The 17,682-nt window shown below is 42.0% G+C and overlaps 1 protein-coding gene across 1 annotated transcript in view; it reads left to right on the forward strand.

The window, feature by feature from the left end:
- Positions 1 to 2,493: 2,493 nt before the first annotated feature.
- Positions 2,494 to 17,682, forward strand: part of LOC138677395 (NXPE family member 3-like) — a 176,387-nt gene continuing 161,198 nt past the window's right edge. The window contains exon 1 of the mRNA XM_069767487.1: positions 2,494 to 2,647. The gene's annotated coding sequence lies outside the window, so the exon portion shown is untranslated. The remainder of the gene's footprint in view (positions 2,648 to 17,682) is intronic.

The following is a 17,682-nucleotide window of genomic DNA, read 5'->3' on the forward strand; positions in this document are numbered from 1 at the left end:
CAGTTGCGGTGTTACGCCAGCAAGGGTCTAATCGGGCTCCAATCCCTTCTGGGGTTAAGTCCGCTGACCACTTGCTCGCGCACTAGTGCGGTACTGCGGTCCTGTGAATTAACAGGATCGCTTTCTTCACGCTGGGTGAGGTTTAACCCACGCGTGTATACTTTAGTGTACCGCCATATTGTCTGCTAATTGCTAGCAGCAGGTTCTCACCTGCACGGTGGACCCCGGACTGCGAACGCACCTTTATCATCTGTCTTGGTGCGTTCCGTCAGTCCTAACACAAGCAGCAATGGAAATCGGTAAGTAAAAATTGCAAATCTGCCATTTTCGTGCCAGTACAAAGTAGTACCCAGTACATTGTAGCGCCTGTACGTTGTAGTGCCCAGTACATTGTAGTGCCCGCACTTTGTAGTGTTCAGTACATTGTAGTTCCCAGTACATTATGCCCAGATATTGGTTCTAGAAACATGAACATGCAAATTAAGCGGGCTTTCATCACTACAGAAATTTCAGATATGTGGATTCTAGATGTAGAGTATGCACACCGTGGGATTCAGACAAGAGAAAGGCTTTTGAAATTTGCATTGAATTTGCTGGATAACTTTTGGAGACCATTTTTCTACAGCCTTTGTGTTGCCAGTTTCGTGTAAGTCCCCTATATTTCCATAGACAGGTGAAGAATTTGAGTGGGGACTTTTCTTATGGATTGAGTTGAAGCTTTCATTGGGAAGATTTTGCATAACATTTAGGATCTCACTTATCCTGTGCACTACGCTGTGCACTTACCATACGATGAAGTTTCCATCTAAATGACTAAATGCTGTGATTCAGATGATACTCCTAATGGATCCAATCTCTATAAGAAGGCAGCAGAGTTATTCTGGCCCCAGTCTGGCCTCTGTTCAACGGTGTCCTTCATTTCAGAAGTGCACTAACTGAGGTTGACCGTCCTTTTATGCACGCCTAAGAAGACGAATATAGCAGGATCATAGCCCAGACAGCATCCACAGTGCGTCTATCTACCTCTTTATAGGGAATCTTCCACTGGGGAATTCTTTCCGAATCACATTTTTCAGAGATTTATACAAAAACCCCAATGCAAGAGCTCAGTGTAGAGCGCATGATAACTGTGAACTCAGCCTTACCGTCATCTTTGAAAAGCAGAATGATCCAATGAACAGCAGGTAAAGACTTGATTTTATTTATTTTTTTACATTGTTCATTGTGTAGTATAAGTGACTAAACTATTTTGGTTCTCGGGTCAGTGCAATTGCTGTGATACCAGAATTATATCATTTTTTTATGCTTGGCTGCTGTCACACACTTGCAGCTTGTCTTCTGCCAGACAACATGATGATTCAGAGATACCATTTTTTATTTAAACTTTTTGATCACATTATATTTAACATTTTTTTGCAGCATGATGAAAAAGCATATTTTCTGCCACTTTTTTTTAATTTTTTTTTAGTGTTCACTGAAGGGGATAACAAGTGTCATGGTTTTTTAGATCAGGTAGTTCTGGATGCAGTGATACCAAATATGTGTACGTTATTTTTTATTTTTTTACATAGTGAAAAGTATTTATGGGTATATATTTTTTTCCATTTTTTAGACACTGATTTTTTTTTACTTTTTTTCTTTGATCCACTATTGGACTAAAAATGTATTCGGCCCCTTTCACACATCAGTTTTTTGCCGTCAGACACAATCCGTTGGCTCAACGGATCGACGGATCCGTCGCAGATTGTGAAAAACTTATGCGACGGATCAGTTTTTTCAATGGATCTGACTAGCGGATCTATCTACTTTGGATCCTAAAAAATTGGAGCATGCTCAGTTAAAATAAACAGAATCCAATCGCCAGATTCCATCATTTGACGGATCCGGCGCTCATAGGCTTCCATTCGAGCAAACGACGGTGTCTCTGGCCGCCATACAAACAATTTTCAATGGATCCGGCGAATAACAGATGAAACGTGAGGCCATCCGTCACAATCCATTGCTAATACAAGTCTATGAGAAAAAACGGATCCGGCGGCATCAGTCACTGGATCCGTTTTTTTTCAAAATTCGACGGATTGCCACTGATGGCAAAAAACTGATGTGTGAAAGGGGCCTTACTCTGATTCCTGGTATAATACTTAGTAATGTTCCAACAATTAAATCCTAGCCTCGCCGACATGTTTTGCCATAAAAACCATCATTAGGGGTTATGATGAAGCTACTAGTGTTATAAATAAATAAGTATAACTTATAGCCAGATGTCCTCCAGCAAGTCTGTACTGCTGCAATCTTTCTAGTGTTTGCCTCCACATAATAGCAGGTTGCAAAATTCTGAAATGCAGGAACACATAGTTTTGAAAAAATAAAACTCTTTAGTTATTAAAAATAAATCAATAAAAATAAAAGGTATTTGTCAAGAACTTGACTACGCCTTCTCCTTTAAAATGAAGTCTTGAGCTTTGATTACTCAGATGTAGGACCTCCCAGTAGAGGACACTTCATGTGCGCTCAGCTCGAGAGGCAGCAGCACAGGAGAAGACAAGGAGCTTAGAATATTGAGACGTTCAGGTGAAGAAGATGGAATAGTAAAAGCACGATGAGTGTGGACTTCAGAGAGGAGGAAACATTTATCATGCATTTAAAGGTAAAGAGACTTCAGTTCCACAAAAAGTTCCTAACAATTTGTGATACGTTTGCAATGCTTTGTCATTTGTGATCTTTTGTTCTGATAGAACAGCTCACATCACAGTTGAACCTCCCGTCACACACACATATACTGAATATTAGGATTATTCTTCCGCATTAAGATCCCTATATATGTGTCACCATGCAGGATGGAATGGTAGATCAGGTTCCGGAAGGCTCCCTGCGCCGCCATTTTATTCAACGGAATATTTGTACACAGATACAGTTCACGTCAGGAGGACATAACCATGACCTCTCAGGACATCTAGACAGCTGCCCACAATCTGAGTGACTTCATATCAGCGAAGAAGTGTTCTATGTCCGAAAAATGCATCAATATTGAAAAAGTATAGAACATGATGTGCATTTTTTAAGCTAAATGGATGCTCCTTTAGTCTTTTTCGAGGTCTGTGATTAGGGTTGACAAGTGCTGGTAGCTTTTCCGGCAGATACATTGACAATAAGAAAATACTGTCATCAAAGCCAAGGATTTATAGAGTTATTGATATGATCACAGGAGCATTGAAGGTAATTCAGCATCATAAATGAGATAAAAGATCGTGTTAACCTGCATCCCAAAATGCAACGTGTTCTTAACACAAAGTTCGATTTCAAGACTGTAATTCTTTTTCTAAAATGTAACCGGTCAAGCTGGATTTTCTTCAATTTTCTTTTGATCTTGGCTTTCTCAAGTCATTGTGCACCTGTAGAAACAGTACCTACAAGTTGGGCGAGTTGGCATTTCTTTTTCTGTACAGTTTCACATTTATTATGTATACTAATAATTATTTTCTTTCCTTGGGGGCTATTATTTATTAATTAGACACAAAATTGTCTCCAAAATAAAATTACAGCTCTGTCAAAAATTAAGAGACCATCAAATCCCTGTCATGGGCAGCCCAATCTCCAGACCTGAACCCCACTGAAAACCTCTGGAATTTAATCAAGAGGATGATGTATAGTCACAAGCCATCAACCAAAGAACTAGTTACATTATTGTGCCAGGAACAGTGTGAAAGGCTGGTGGAAAGCTGCCAAGACGCATGAAAGCTGTGATTACAAATCATGGTTATTCCACAAAATATTGACTTCTGAACTCTTCCTGAGTTAAAACTTTAGTATTGTTGTTTCTAAATGATTATGAACTTGTTTTTTTTTTTTGCATTATTTGAGATCTGCGGCAATGCATTTGTTATTTTGACCATTTCTCATTTTCAGAAAAAAAAAATACAAAATGTATTGCTTACAACTTCGGAGACATGTTGTCAGTAGTTTATAGAATAAAATAACAATTTACATTTTACTCAAAAATATACCTATAAAGAGAAGAATCAGATAGGGTTGAGCGACCTTTACTTTTATAGGATCGGGTCGGGTTTCACGAAACCCGACTTTTTCAAAAGTCGGATCGAGTGAAATCGGCCGATCCTATAAAAAAGTCGGGGTCGGGGTCGGCCGAAACTCGAAACCCAATGCAGTGCATTGGGTTTCCAATGGTTCCCAGGGTCTGAAGGAGCGGAAACTCTCCTTCAGGCCCTGGGATCCATATTTAAGTGTAAAATAAAGAATTAAAATAAAAAATATCGCTATACTTACCCTCTGACGCGCCCTGGTACTAACCGGGAACCTTCCTTCCTTCGAATCAGCGCTTCCAGGACCTTGCGTGACGTCGCGGTGACGTCGCGGTGACGTCGCGGCTTGTGATTGGTCGCGCGGCCGCCCATGTTACCGCTCGCGCGACCAATCACAAGCCGCGACGTCACGCAAGGTCCTGCAAGCGCTGATTCTTAGGAAGGAGGGCTGCCGGAAAGAAGCAGGGTGCGTCCGAGGATGAGTATATACCTAATAGGAATATACTCACCCTCGGACGCGCCCTGCTTCTTTCCGGCAGCCTTCCTTCCTAAGAATCAGCGCTTGCAGGACCTTGCGTGACGTCGCGGCTTGTGATTGGTCGCGCGAGTGGTCACATGGGCGGCCGCGCGACCAATCACAAGCCGCGACGTCACCGCGACGTCACGCAAGGTCCTTGAAGCGCTGATTCGAAGGAAGGAAGGTTCCCGGTTAGTACCAGGGCGCGTCAGAGGGTAAGTATAGCGATATTTTTTATTTTAATTCTTTATTTTACATTAAATATGGATTCTGATACCGATTTCCGATATTGCAAACATATCGGAAATCGGGATCGGAATTCCGATACCACATATCAGAAGATCGCCGACTTCATGGCCGACCCCACACAGGGGTCAGGTAGGGTTTCATGAAACCCGACTTTGCCAAAAGTCGGCGACTTCTGAAAGTGGCCGACCCGTTTCACTCAACCCTAGAATCAGACAAACTGAACATTTTGCAGTGGTCTCTTATTTTTTGCCAGAGTTGTACATGTGATGAGTAAAGCAGAACACTCTCTGCAGTAGAGATGAGCAAATTGATGCAAGTGAATCGCATCAAATTTCTATTGTATTTATAGAAATTTACTGAAGCGGGCATATTTGAACATTATACTTTTGCATCAACCTGTTAACAATCAGGCATCACTGGGCTGGCCTAGAATGCAGTGCAGCTATTAAGTCACATGGTGTAGCACAGACAATCAAGAAGGACTATGTTAACCAGTATAAAAGTCAAGGGACGGAATGCAGCAGTCATTCCAGAAACTGTATAGTGAGAGACTATAGATAAGGTATGGAAAGCCATACTATTTTCAACAAACTGTACAGATATCTTCCAACTTTAAAAGTTAGGAAAGAGTTTTTATTTTACATTGACATTTTGTTAACTTTGTGCCCACATAGAAAAAAGGTCTTAATAAAGCCAAATAGTATTCCAACAATATTGTACCCATTTCATGACTCTCAGAGTGGCCACCACGCCACCAAGTATGATATTCCCCGAGTGCCTACCACACACAGTGTGAATCTCTCACAGTGTCCATCACACATTATATGATGCAATCACAGTGCCCATCACGCACATTATGATGCCAACAGTGGTCCCTACACAGAGAATGACGCACCCACAATCCCCCCACATTATCATAACCATCTGAATCCCCTCATGCAAAATGCATTAAAATGCCCCAACACACAGTTTGATATTCTCAACACACCGTTTTGTGTATCCAGTTGCCCTACATATAATATGATGCCCACAGTCCCTCCATTGTATGATGACCTTATGTTACCCCCAACATACAGTACGGTGCCCCCGCATTGCCTCCTAACACACAATATGATGCTTCCACTATTCTGCCTCACAGTATGATACACTCCTACACGGAATAATGCCCCCACAGTCCCCATGCACATAATTAAATTATGTGCATGGGGACTGTGGGGGCATTATTCCGTGTAGGAGTGTATCATACTGTGAGGCAGAACAGTGGAAGAATCACAGGCCTACCACAGTGCCTCCCACAGAAAGTATAATGATTCTATAGTTTCCTTAAACAGTGTAATGCCCAAAGTGCACCAAAAAGTATGATGCCCATGAAGTCCCTCCAAAGGTCCGAAGCCCCCAGAGGCACCTTCCATACAGTGTAATACTCCTACAGTGTAAATTCTCCAGAGAGCGACAAATATTATAATTTCCTCATGGTTTGATTCACCACAGTGTCTCCTACACAGTATAACATACTACACAGAACTCCCCCTTTCCAAACACAAATAGTAAGAATACTCTACAGTGGCTCCAACACAACTTGAGCTCCCCACTTCCACAACATCGCCACCACAGTGTATTAATTCTCAGTTACAGCGAAAGTTTTAATTAATTACAGCCCCTCCCGCTTCCCGCATGGTAAGTATTCGCCACAGTATTCCATGCACAAGTACACCATATGGTGCACTTCATTTTTTACTAGTCCATTCGCACACTGTGATGCCCTTGGCTGTTCTCCATACATTGTGATATCACCATAGTCCTCCACACACAATATAATACCCCCACGATATGAATTCCCCACTAGTTCCACCCTACTCCACACAACATGAGTTTCACACAGTCCCACCATTCTGTATGAATTCCCCACAGTCCCTCACGTCAAAAAATGTATTCCCCCCAGTATCCCACGGACTGTATGGTTCCCAATCATTTCCCTGCACAGTACCCCACATAGTATGATGCTCTCAGTTCCCTCAAACATTTATGATCTATCGGCTGCCTGCCTTCCCACATAGTTCACTACATATAGTGTAATGCAACTGCGGTATGAACTCTCCTTTTGTGACAACATATTTTAATTCCACCACATTATAAATTCCATACAATGAGTCTCGCACAATATAATGTCACCAAAGTACAAATTTTCTACAGTGGCCTCCAAAGCATAAAATCCTATCAGTCCCACCCACACAGTAAGAATTCCTCACAGACCCGACCATACAGTATGAATTCACGAAAGTGGCCTCCACACAAGTTTCTACCTTACCTGCTTTTCCTGGTTCTTTGCTCAGCCACTCAGCCATGCTTTACTGTTCAGTCTTATCAGTTGAGAATTTCATATGAACTGAAGGTTCTTTCTGTCCTTTAATCTCTACCAAGATGGAATGGTAGGTCAAGTACCTGAAGGCTCCCTGCTCCGCCATTTTACTCAACTGAATATTTGTACACAGATAGAGGTCAAGTCAGGAGGACATAACTCCTGACCACCCAGGACATTGAGAAAGCTGTCCAAAATCTAAAGCTAGGAGAGGCAATGAAGAATATTAATCAATGCTATCTTTATCACAGAAAGTGCAAACTAAGGGTACCGTCACACAGTGCCATTTTGATCGCTACGACGGTACGATTCGTGACGTTCCAGCGATATCGTTACGATATCGCTGTGTCTGACACGCAGCAGCGATCAGGGATCCTGCTGAGAATCGTACGTCGTAGCAGATCGTTTGGAACATTCTTTCGTCGCTGGATCTCCCGCTGTCATCGCTGGATCGGTGTGTGTGACACCGATCTAGCGATGCGTTCGCTTGTAACCAGGGTAAACATCGGGTTACTAAGCGCAGGACCGCGCTTAGTAACCCAATGTTTACCCTGGTTACCAGCGTAAATGTAAAAAAAAAAAAACATTACATACTTACATTCCGGTGTCCGTCAGGTCCCTTGCCGTCTGCTTCCCGCACTCACTGATTGCCGGCCGTAAAGTGAAAGCAGAACACAGCGGTGACGTCACCGCTGTGCTGTGCTTTCACTTTACGGCCGGCAGTCAGTGAGTGCGGGAAGCAGACGGCAAGGGACAGACACCGGAATGTAAGTATTTACTGTTTGTTTTTTTTTACGCTGGTAACCAGGGTAAACATCGGGTTACTAAGCGCGGTCCTGCGCTTAGTAACCCGATGTTTACCCTGGTTACCCAGGGACCTCGGCATCGTTGGTCGCTGGAGAGCTGTCTGTGTGACAGCTCCCCAGCGACCACACTATGACTTACCAACGATCACGGCCAGGTCGTATCGCTGGTCGTGATCGTTGGTAAATCGTATAGTGTGACGGTACCCTTAGACTAGACAGTCTTACAATGTATGAAATTTATCACAGTGGTTCAGGCAGTTTCATAAATCTGTCAAATTCTAGGGTAGCCCGATCTACATTTACACCACCTCTTATTTGGCATAATTTATACTGAAGATTTGCTGAAAAGCATTTGCTTGTTTTCTTGGACAAGGTACAAGAAGTGTCTAAAACCAAAAGTACTGTGCAAGTAATGAAACACAGGTCTTTATCACACATATGAGGAAGATTTTCTGGCATGTTTAGTTTTAGAAATATGGCCCCGCACTTCTGTTAGACAGGGACAGGAAAAATTGCTTATTGAACTGCTGCAATTCAATCACACAGGCTTTTCTTTTTTTTGTACTTATGCAGAAGCAAGGCCCCAATATTGCTACCAGATAAAACAAATTAAACTCTGACTTCCTCATAAAATGTAGAGTACAGATTCTAATAATCCAATTTTATATACTTCCATGCCACATCTGCAGTGTACATAGAAATTATGGGGCCCCCAAAGCAGATGTTCTAATTTGGTCTCCACCAAAACAAAAAGAAAGTTGGAAAAATATTTGCTGGAAGATATAGAGCTAATTCTCTACTTTTAAAGGCATGTATTGAAGCACCTTCAAAGTAGTTTTGCCATTGCTGAAGCCTCTTTGTGTTTTTACACGCTATGTTAGTACTTTCATAACCTCTATAAAGTACTAGATGGTGGCCCGATTCTAACGCATTGGGTATTCTAGAATACCTATGTATGTATGTATGTATGTACATAGCAGCCACAGTGAGTGTAGATCGAGGTGTTTAAGATTTCTGCAAGTTTGTGCAAGTTTGTGGGGTGGGGATTGTGGACAAAGAGTGGAGAGGGAAGAGAATGTGAGTAGGTTGTGGTTCGAAAGAGGGAGAGGCGAGTTAGAGAGGTTAGATAGGGAGCAGAGGCGTGTGAAGATGAGGTCCAGTGTGTGGCCATCTTTGTGAGTAGCTGCAGAAGACCATTGTGTGAGGTTGAAGGAGTAAGTGAGAGATAGAAGCTTAGTGGCATCTGAGAGGGAAGTGTCAATGGGAATGTTCAAGTTGCCGATGATGATAGTGGGGATGTCCGCGGAATGGAAATGAAGTAGCCAGGGGGTAAAGTGGTCAAAGAAGGTGGTGGCTGGCCCTGGGGGGTGGTAAATGATAGCCAGTTGGAGGTTGGAGGGGGAGTAGATGCGCACAGAGTGCACCTCAAAGGAAGAGAGGGTAAGAGAGGGTGGTGATTGACTTGGGGTGAAGGAGCAGTTATCTGACAGGAAAAAAACAACTCCACCATGCTTGCTGCTGGGGCGGGGGATGTGGGAAAGGTGGAATCCACCATATGAGAGTGCAGCAGGAGAGGCTGTGTCAGAGGGGGTAAGCCTGGTTTCGGTGATGGCGAGGAAGGAAAGTTTGTGAGTAATGAAAAGATCATGGATGTAGGAAAGTTTGATGCAGACAGAGCGAGCGTTCCATAGAGTTTCTGTTAGTGGCACTGGGGAAGCGGGGGCTTGGCGAATGGGTATAAGGTTAGAGATGTTACGGAAAGTTGTGATTGAGCATGGATGGGAGGTAGAAATGACTGTGGGAATGTGGTGAAGAGGACCAGGATTTGGAGCAATATCACCAGCAAAGAGGAGCAGGAAAAGTGTTAGCAGCTGGGAGCAGGAGAGAGCATGAGGGGACTGTCTGTGTTTGGAGACAGAGAATTGTATGTTGAGGAAAAGTTCAGAGCAGGTGAGATAGATGGGGAGGTTTAAAGAAAAGATGACCAGTTCCTTACTAGTTGTAGAAATTAAGGAGGTTAGTAGAAAGTGAAGGAATACAGGGGTGAGAATGAAAACAAACAGATACATTGTATACAGTGACTGTATCCAGTTCCCTTCAGTTCCCTTCTGGTTCAATTCTATAATTAATTCTGAGCATTACACTTCTATGATACACTTATGTGATACACGGGGCAGACTGGGGCAGACTGACATCTTTTTAGACTTATGCTATACAATATATGTGCAACAAAATGTATTCAGGTGTGAAGCAGAGGGGAGTGGTCTGTGCTCCTCTTGGTCAGATAATTAAGAAAGTTAGATGTATACAATCAATGCAGAGTAAATATTGCAGAGTTCACTTGAAAAGCATACCCAGTTTTGTTACAGGCCAAGATAATAAAGTCCAGTTTGGAAAAGCTGGATGACATACCTGCTGGGATAATACAGTTAGGGCCAGAAATATTTGGACAGTGACACAATTTTCGCGAGTTGGGCTCTGCATGCCACCACATTGGATTTGAAATGAAACCTCTACAACAGAATTCAAGTGCAGATTGTAACGTTTAATTTGAAGGGTTGAACAAAAATATCTGATAGAAAATGTAGGAATTGTACACATTTCTTTACAAACACTCCACATTTTAGGAGGTCAAAAGTAATTGGACAAATAAACATAACCCAAACAAAATATTTTTATTTTCAATATTTTGTTGCAAATCCTTTGTAGGCAATCACTGCCTTAAGTCTGGAACCCATGGACATCACCAAACGCTGGGTTTCCTCCTTCTTAATGCTTTGCCAGGCCTTTACAGCCGCAGCCTTCAGGTCTTGCTTGTTTGTGGGTCTTTGCGTCTTAAGTCTGGATTTGAGCAAGTGAAATGCATGCTCAATTGGGTTTAGATCTGGAGATTGACTTGGCCATTGCAGAATGTTCCACTTTTTGGCACTCATGAACTCCTGGGTAGCTTTGGCTGTATGCTTGGGGTCATTGTCCATCTGTACTATGAAGCGCCGTCCAATCAACTTTGCAGCATTTGGCTGAATCGGGGCTGAAAGTATATCCCGGTACACTTCAGAATTCATCCGGCTACTCTTGTCTGCTCTTATGTTATCAATAAACACAAGTGACCCAGTGCCATTGAAAGCCATGCATGTCCATGCCATCACGTTGCCTCCACCATGTTTTACAGAGGATGTGGTGTGCCTTGGATCATGTGCCGTTCCCTTTATTCTCCAAACTTTTTTCTTCCCATCATTCTGGTACAGGTTGATCTTTGTCTCATCTGTCCATAGAATACTTTTCCAGAACTGAGCTGGCTTCTTGAGGTGTTTTTCTGTCTATTTTTGGTATTGATGAATGGTTTGCATCTAGATGTGAACCCTTTGTATTTACTGTCATGGAGTCTTCTCTTTACTGTTGACTTAGAGACAGATACACCTACTTCACTGAGAGTGTTCTGGACTTCAGTTGATGTTGTGAACGGGTTCTTCTTCACCAAATTAAGTATGCGGCGATCATTCACCACTGTTGTCATCCGTGGACGCCCAGGCCTTTTTGAGTTTCCAAGCTCACCAGTCAATTCCTTTTTTCTCAGAATGTACCCAACTGTTGATTTTGCTACTCCAAGCATGTCTGCTATCTCTCTGATGGATTTTTTCTTTTTTTTCAGCCTCAGGATGTTCTGCTTCACCTCAATTGAGAGTTCCTTTGACCGCATGTTGTCTGCTCACAGCAACAGCTTCCAAATGCAAAACCACACACCTGGAATCCACCCCTGACCTTTTAACTACTTCATTGATTACAGGTTAACGAGGGAGACGCCTTCAGAGTTAATTGCAGCCTTTAGAGTCCATTGTCCAATTACTTTTGGTCCCTTGAAAAAGAGGACGCTATGCATTACAGAGCTATGATTCCTAAACCCTTTCTCCGATTTGGATGTGGAAACTATCATATTGCAGCTGGGAGTGTGCACTTTCAGCACATATTATATATATAATTGTATTTCTGAACATGTTTTTGTAAACAGCTAAAATAACAAAACTTGTGTCACTGTCCAAATATTTCTGGCCCTAACTGTAGATAAATATACATGCTAATTAAAGTGTGATGATGTCAGATGGCAGGGTACAATCTCTATTCATCATTCTGGAATTAATTCTGAGCATTACACTTCTATGATACACTTATGTGATACACTGGGCAGACTGACGTCTTGTCAGACTTATAAGAAAAAATTTCACACAAAACCTCAAAATTGGATGGACAAAATTATTGGCACACAACCTAATATTTGGTTACACACCCTTTCAAATAAATAACTGCAATCAATCGCTTCCTATAACCATCAACAAGCTTTTCACACTACCGAACTTGAATTTTGAACCGCTCTTCCTTTTCAAACTGCTCCACGTCTCTCATTTGTGAAGCCGCCTTCTCCCACCAGCAATTTTAAGGTCTCTCCACATGTGATCAATGGAATTTAGATCTGGACTCATTGCTTTCACTTTAGATCTCTCCAGGGCTTCCTTTCCATCTATTTCTGGGTGCTTCTGGATGTATGTTTGGGGTCGTTGTCCTGCTGGAAGATCCATAACCTAGGATGCAATTCCATCTTAATGACAATGAGCACTACACTGCCACCTAAAATTCTTTGATAATCTTCAGATTTCATGATGCCTTGCACAGCCAGGATACCTAGTGCCAGAGGCAGGGATACAGCCCCAAAACATATTTGAGCCTCCACCATATTTTACTGTAGGTGCTGTGTTTTTTTGTAGGGCTCATTTCATTTTCAGTAAACAGAAGAATTATGTGCTTTATCAAAAAGCTACCTCAGTCTCACCTGTCCATAAGATAAGTTAGTTTCCCAGAAGGATTTTTACTTACCCATGCATATTTTGGCAAACTACAGTCTAGCTTTTTTATGTCTCTGTGTCAGCAGTGGAGTTCCCCTGCAATAGTGTTTGAGTTTATTCAAATGTCAAAGGATAGCTCGAGCTGACACTGATGCACCCTGAGCTTGTAGGACAGCTTGAATTTTTGGGAACTTGATTGGGGCTGCTTATCCACCATCTGGACCACCCTGCATTGCAACCTTTCATCAATGATTTTTCTATTGTTCATGTCCAGGGAGATTAGCTACAGTGTCATGGGTGGTAAACTTTTTGACTATGTTGCACATCTTGGACAAAGGAAAAGCAAGATCTCGGGAGATTAACTTGTAACCTTGAGATTGCTGATATTGTTCAGCCATTTTGGCTCGTAGATCCTCAGACAGTTCTCTCCTCCTCTTTCTGTTCTCTATTCTTAGTGAGACACAGACAGACACACAATGCAAAGACTGATTTAACTTCTCTTTTTACCTTTTCATCTGGTTTCAGGTGTGATTTTCATATTGTCCACCCCTGATACTTCTCACATATCAGTTGAAATGAGCATCATATGCTTGAAACAAAGTTGTTTACCCACAATTTTGTAAAAGCTCCAAAAATGTTGTCCTGCTAAATTTGGGGTTTTTCTCCAAAAATTTTGTCCAGTTTGCCTTCAGATTGGACACATTCTCTACATGCTAAGAAAAGCCATGCACACATTCATATAAACAGGAGATGAGATGTGATCTGCCCCATCCCAACGCTACGACACTTGGAATTCAATCCCTTTTACGAGCTGCTGCTAGGTGGTGTCTATATTGTACACTCATTCAATACTGAATGTATGGGTTATAGTCTTCATCCTTTTGGAACATAACTTTATATGTTATTTCTTGATGAGTTGTTATATTTAGGAGAGCAAAATGTGTCGAGCCTGAAGCATTCAGTGTTTGTGAAGAACATATATCACCTTCGAGAGAATTGTTGTTTAACAAAACAAATGTAATCCCTTCTCAGCATTGCCAGCACTGCCCCAGGCTGATAAACCCTGTAAATGCTGCAGTCACTAATGATAACAACTTTCTAGATGCAGTAAGGGGTTTTCATGGTGATTAGAAGTCATCACTTCCATCCAGGTCTGCCAGGTGCGGTGGCCTGTTAGACCTGACCGGCCAGTTGTCAGAGTGAAGTTCAGAAGTATTGCAGAGCAGTAGAACTTTGATCTGACAGTAAAATTATCAGAGATAATCCAGTACTGAGGTAGAAAGAGAGACAGAGATCATTCCAAGTGCTGTGAAATTGCGAAATAAGTGGAATTCCACCATTTTTTTCGGCTTTTTAATTTACCACGTTCACTATATGGCAAAACGGACTTGAGAAATATGATTCCCCAAATCAGTATGATAACACACATAGCAAACATGTATAGTTTATTATTTTAGTTGAATCGGACATTTCTGAAAGCAGCGATAGGTGCAGCATCGCGGCTCAGTGGTTAGCACACGGTGGCTCAGTGGTTAGCACTGCAGCGCTGGGGTCCTGGGTTCAAATCCCACTTTGGACGACATCTGCAAGGCGTTTGTATGTTCTCCCCGTGTTTGCGTGGGTTTCCTCCGGGATCTCCGGTTTCCTCCCACATTCCAAAGATACTGATAGGGAATTTCGATTGTGAGCCCCATCAAGGACAGCGATAATAATGTGTGCAAACTGCAAAGCGCTGCGGAATAAAGATTATTATTACACCAAATATGTGTGGGGGGGTTATTATTGATTTATGTTTAATGGAGCAAAAGGAGGGTGATTTGAACTTGTGTTTCTTTTCTTTTTTTTTCATATTTTTATAAATCTTTTTTTTTTACTCTATTTAAGAGTCCCTTAAGGAAACTTGAAGCGGTTATCATCTGATTGCCTGTGCTATCTGTAGCAGCTCTTCAGCTCTTCTATGTATAGCAGAAATCATGATCTCCTATGAACGCCAGCCATTAGCCGGCATTTACAGGAGAGTAAAAATGACAGGCGCAAGGGTCTTCTACAGATGATGATTTCTTTTTGCTCTTCCAATTGTTATGCTTTTCTACTATACAACGTGCACTCACTATTATTTTGGTACTCCCCATTTCTGCTAGATTATGGGCTCTGCTTGCATCTGATGTCAACCCTGATGTAAGTGCTCAGAGTAGAGAGCGAGATAAATGTGATCTGGGCCTTATTCCAATATTCGGGTGGCAAAAAAATGTTATGTACCCAAAATTATAAAATTATAACACCAACTCAACCCACTTTAAACAAGTCTCCATTCAGATCCATCACCAGTCAATGGAAATATTGGGGGTTTCCATGTTACTGCTAGCGCAAAGCTCTATAAAAGTGACATGGCTCCTTCAAAAAAACAACACAGGGACACCTGAGTTACATAATCCAAATGTACCTCCGCCCCCCGTGTTCCCTGAAGCTCAAAATGAGCACAATATATTAGGTACTAAAGTGACATATTTGCAATTTTCACTCTGCGACATAAAAGGGTGCTTATTTCTGGAAAACATCATTGTAGTCAAAATAGTCAATGTACCCAAAGATAAACTCCTAGAAGGTCAATTACGGGGAATTTCTGCTGTTTTTCCATCCTAATGAGCTCTGCAAATGACAACTTCAAACTTTTCAGGTAAATCTGTACTCCAAAAGTCCAATAGCTCTCCTACCTCCCTTAGCTCTGCCGTCATCACAAACAATAGTTTTCAACCATTTAAGGCAGGGTTGTTAAATCTTATTTCTGCCATTGGCCATTTGGATATGTATACCATCATTGGGGGACCGTACAAAGTTATCAACTTGAAAACAACCATGATATATTTATTCAAACAATATTGTATCTTACAGTTATTAGGTTCTTTAGATGGATGTAGATCTGGGGATTTATTGTTATAGAATTTAGGCTGAACTGGATGGACAAATTATTATTATTATTATTATTATTATTTATTGTTATATCGCCATTTATTCCATGGCGCTTTACATGTAAGGAGGGGTATACATAATAAAAACAAGTACAATAATCTTAAACAATACAAGTCATAACTGGTACAGGAGGAGAGAGGACCCTGCCCGCGAAGGCTCACAATCTACAAGGGATGGGTGAGGATACAGTAGGTGAGGATAGAGCTTGTCGTTCAGTAGTTTGGTCGATCAGTGGTTACTGCAGGTTGTAGGCTTGTCGGAAGAGGTGGGTCTTCAGGTTCTTTTTGAAGGTTTCGATGGTAGGTGAGAGTCTGATATGTTGGGGTAGAGGGTTCCAGAGTAGGGGTGATACGCGAGAGAAATCTTGTATACGATTGTGGGAAGAGGAGATAAGAGGGGAGTAGAGAAGGAGATCTTGTGAGGATCGGAGGTTGCGTGTAGGTAAGTACCGGGAGACGAGGTCACAGATGTATGGAGGAGACAGGTTGTGGATGGCTTTGTATGTCATGGTTAGGGTTTTGTAGTGGAGTCTCTGGGCAATGGGGAGCCAGTGAAGGGATTGACAGAGGGGAGAGGCCGGGGAATAGCGGGGGGACAGGTGGATTAGTTGGGCAGCAGAGTTTAGAATAGATTGGAGGGGTGCGAGAGTGTTAGAGGGGAGGCCACAGAGCAGGAGGTTGCAGTAGTCAAGGCAAGAGATGATGAGGGCATGGACTAGACAAATATCTTTTTTCGGCCTTTCTAACCATGATGTACCAGGCCAGGTGTTGACAGCTCCACATTTATACATTGCATCATCTTCTATGGACATTGCTCCATATGCAATAGTAACAGATGGCTGCATCCATTCCCACCCCAGGCATTTTCTGTTATTCTCAGCTGAAGTTTTTCCCAGCTGTCTTATAACTTATGAACATGGACTACAAGGATCATACAGTAGAGGAGTTGCTCCTCTGCAATGGGCAGCAAATGTCACGCTAAATGACACGTCAACTTTAACCCTGCAATGCAGTACGTCACAATACCAGGAAGCTTGTGGGTGCCCTGGGCCCTTTTGGCAAAGTAACTCATGTTTCCTTCGTGGCTCACATTTTAATCATGGTCAAGAATGTTTTTTTTAAGAAATATACATGCTTCAAGAAGGTGTTCCCCTGGCCAGAGAATGTTGCTGCAGTTTGTGAAGTAGATTGCCTTCCAGGCTTTACATACACAGAAGACTGTAGACTACCTGAGCAATGCTTTATGTGCGATTCCGCCATGAGATGAAATTCAGCTCACCATATGTTGGAGCGTTTGTATGATCAGCATGGAGCAGCGATTAATTATATAATGTTGCTGTCAAACTGGAGCATGGGTTGATTTGAAATCAATCATTGGTAGCTGACGAAAGACGAGTGTCACCTACTGAAGTTCTTCAAAAAAGGATCATAAATGTATAAGTAGGGACAAGTATGGTATCAATGACAACAATCCCACCATCTCCCACACCCAATACATATTAAAATGCTCACAAAAATTCAACAAAGGAAAATGGAAGAACAACTTCTACAGGGGCAAAAATGGCCAGGAGACAGAGGGTCAACAAAGGAAAATGGAAGAACAACTTCTACAGGGGCAAAAATGGCCAGGAGACAGAGGGTCATGTGAATTTTTCTTCAAGCAGCTTTTTAGAACTGCATGAGCACCTGCTGGTTTAGTGGTTTAGTGTCTGTCAGATTTGCCAAAACGCACTGCTCAAAAAAATAAAGGGAACACTAAAATCCCACATCCTAGATATCACTGAATGAAATATTCCAGTTGAAAATCTTTACTCATTACATAGTGAAATGTGTTGAGAACAATAAAGCATAAACATAATTAATGAAAATACTCAAAATCAAATTGGAAAATGAAGTTACAGGCT

The sequence above is a fragment of the Ranitomeya imitator genome, chromosome 4 (assembly GCF_032444005.1).
Source record: "Ranitomeya imitator isolate aRanImi1 chromosome 4, aRanImi1.pri, whole genome shotgun sequence".
Lineage (NCBI taxonomy): Eukaryota > Metazoa > Chordata > Amphibia > Anura > Dendrobatidae > Ranitomeya > Ranitomeya imitator.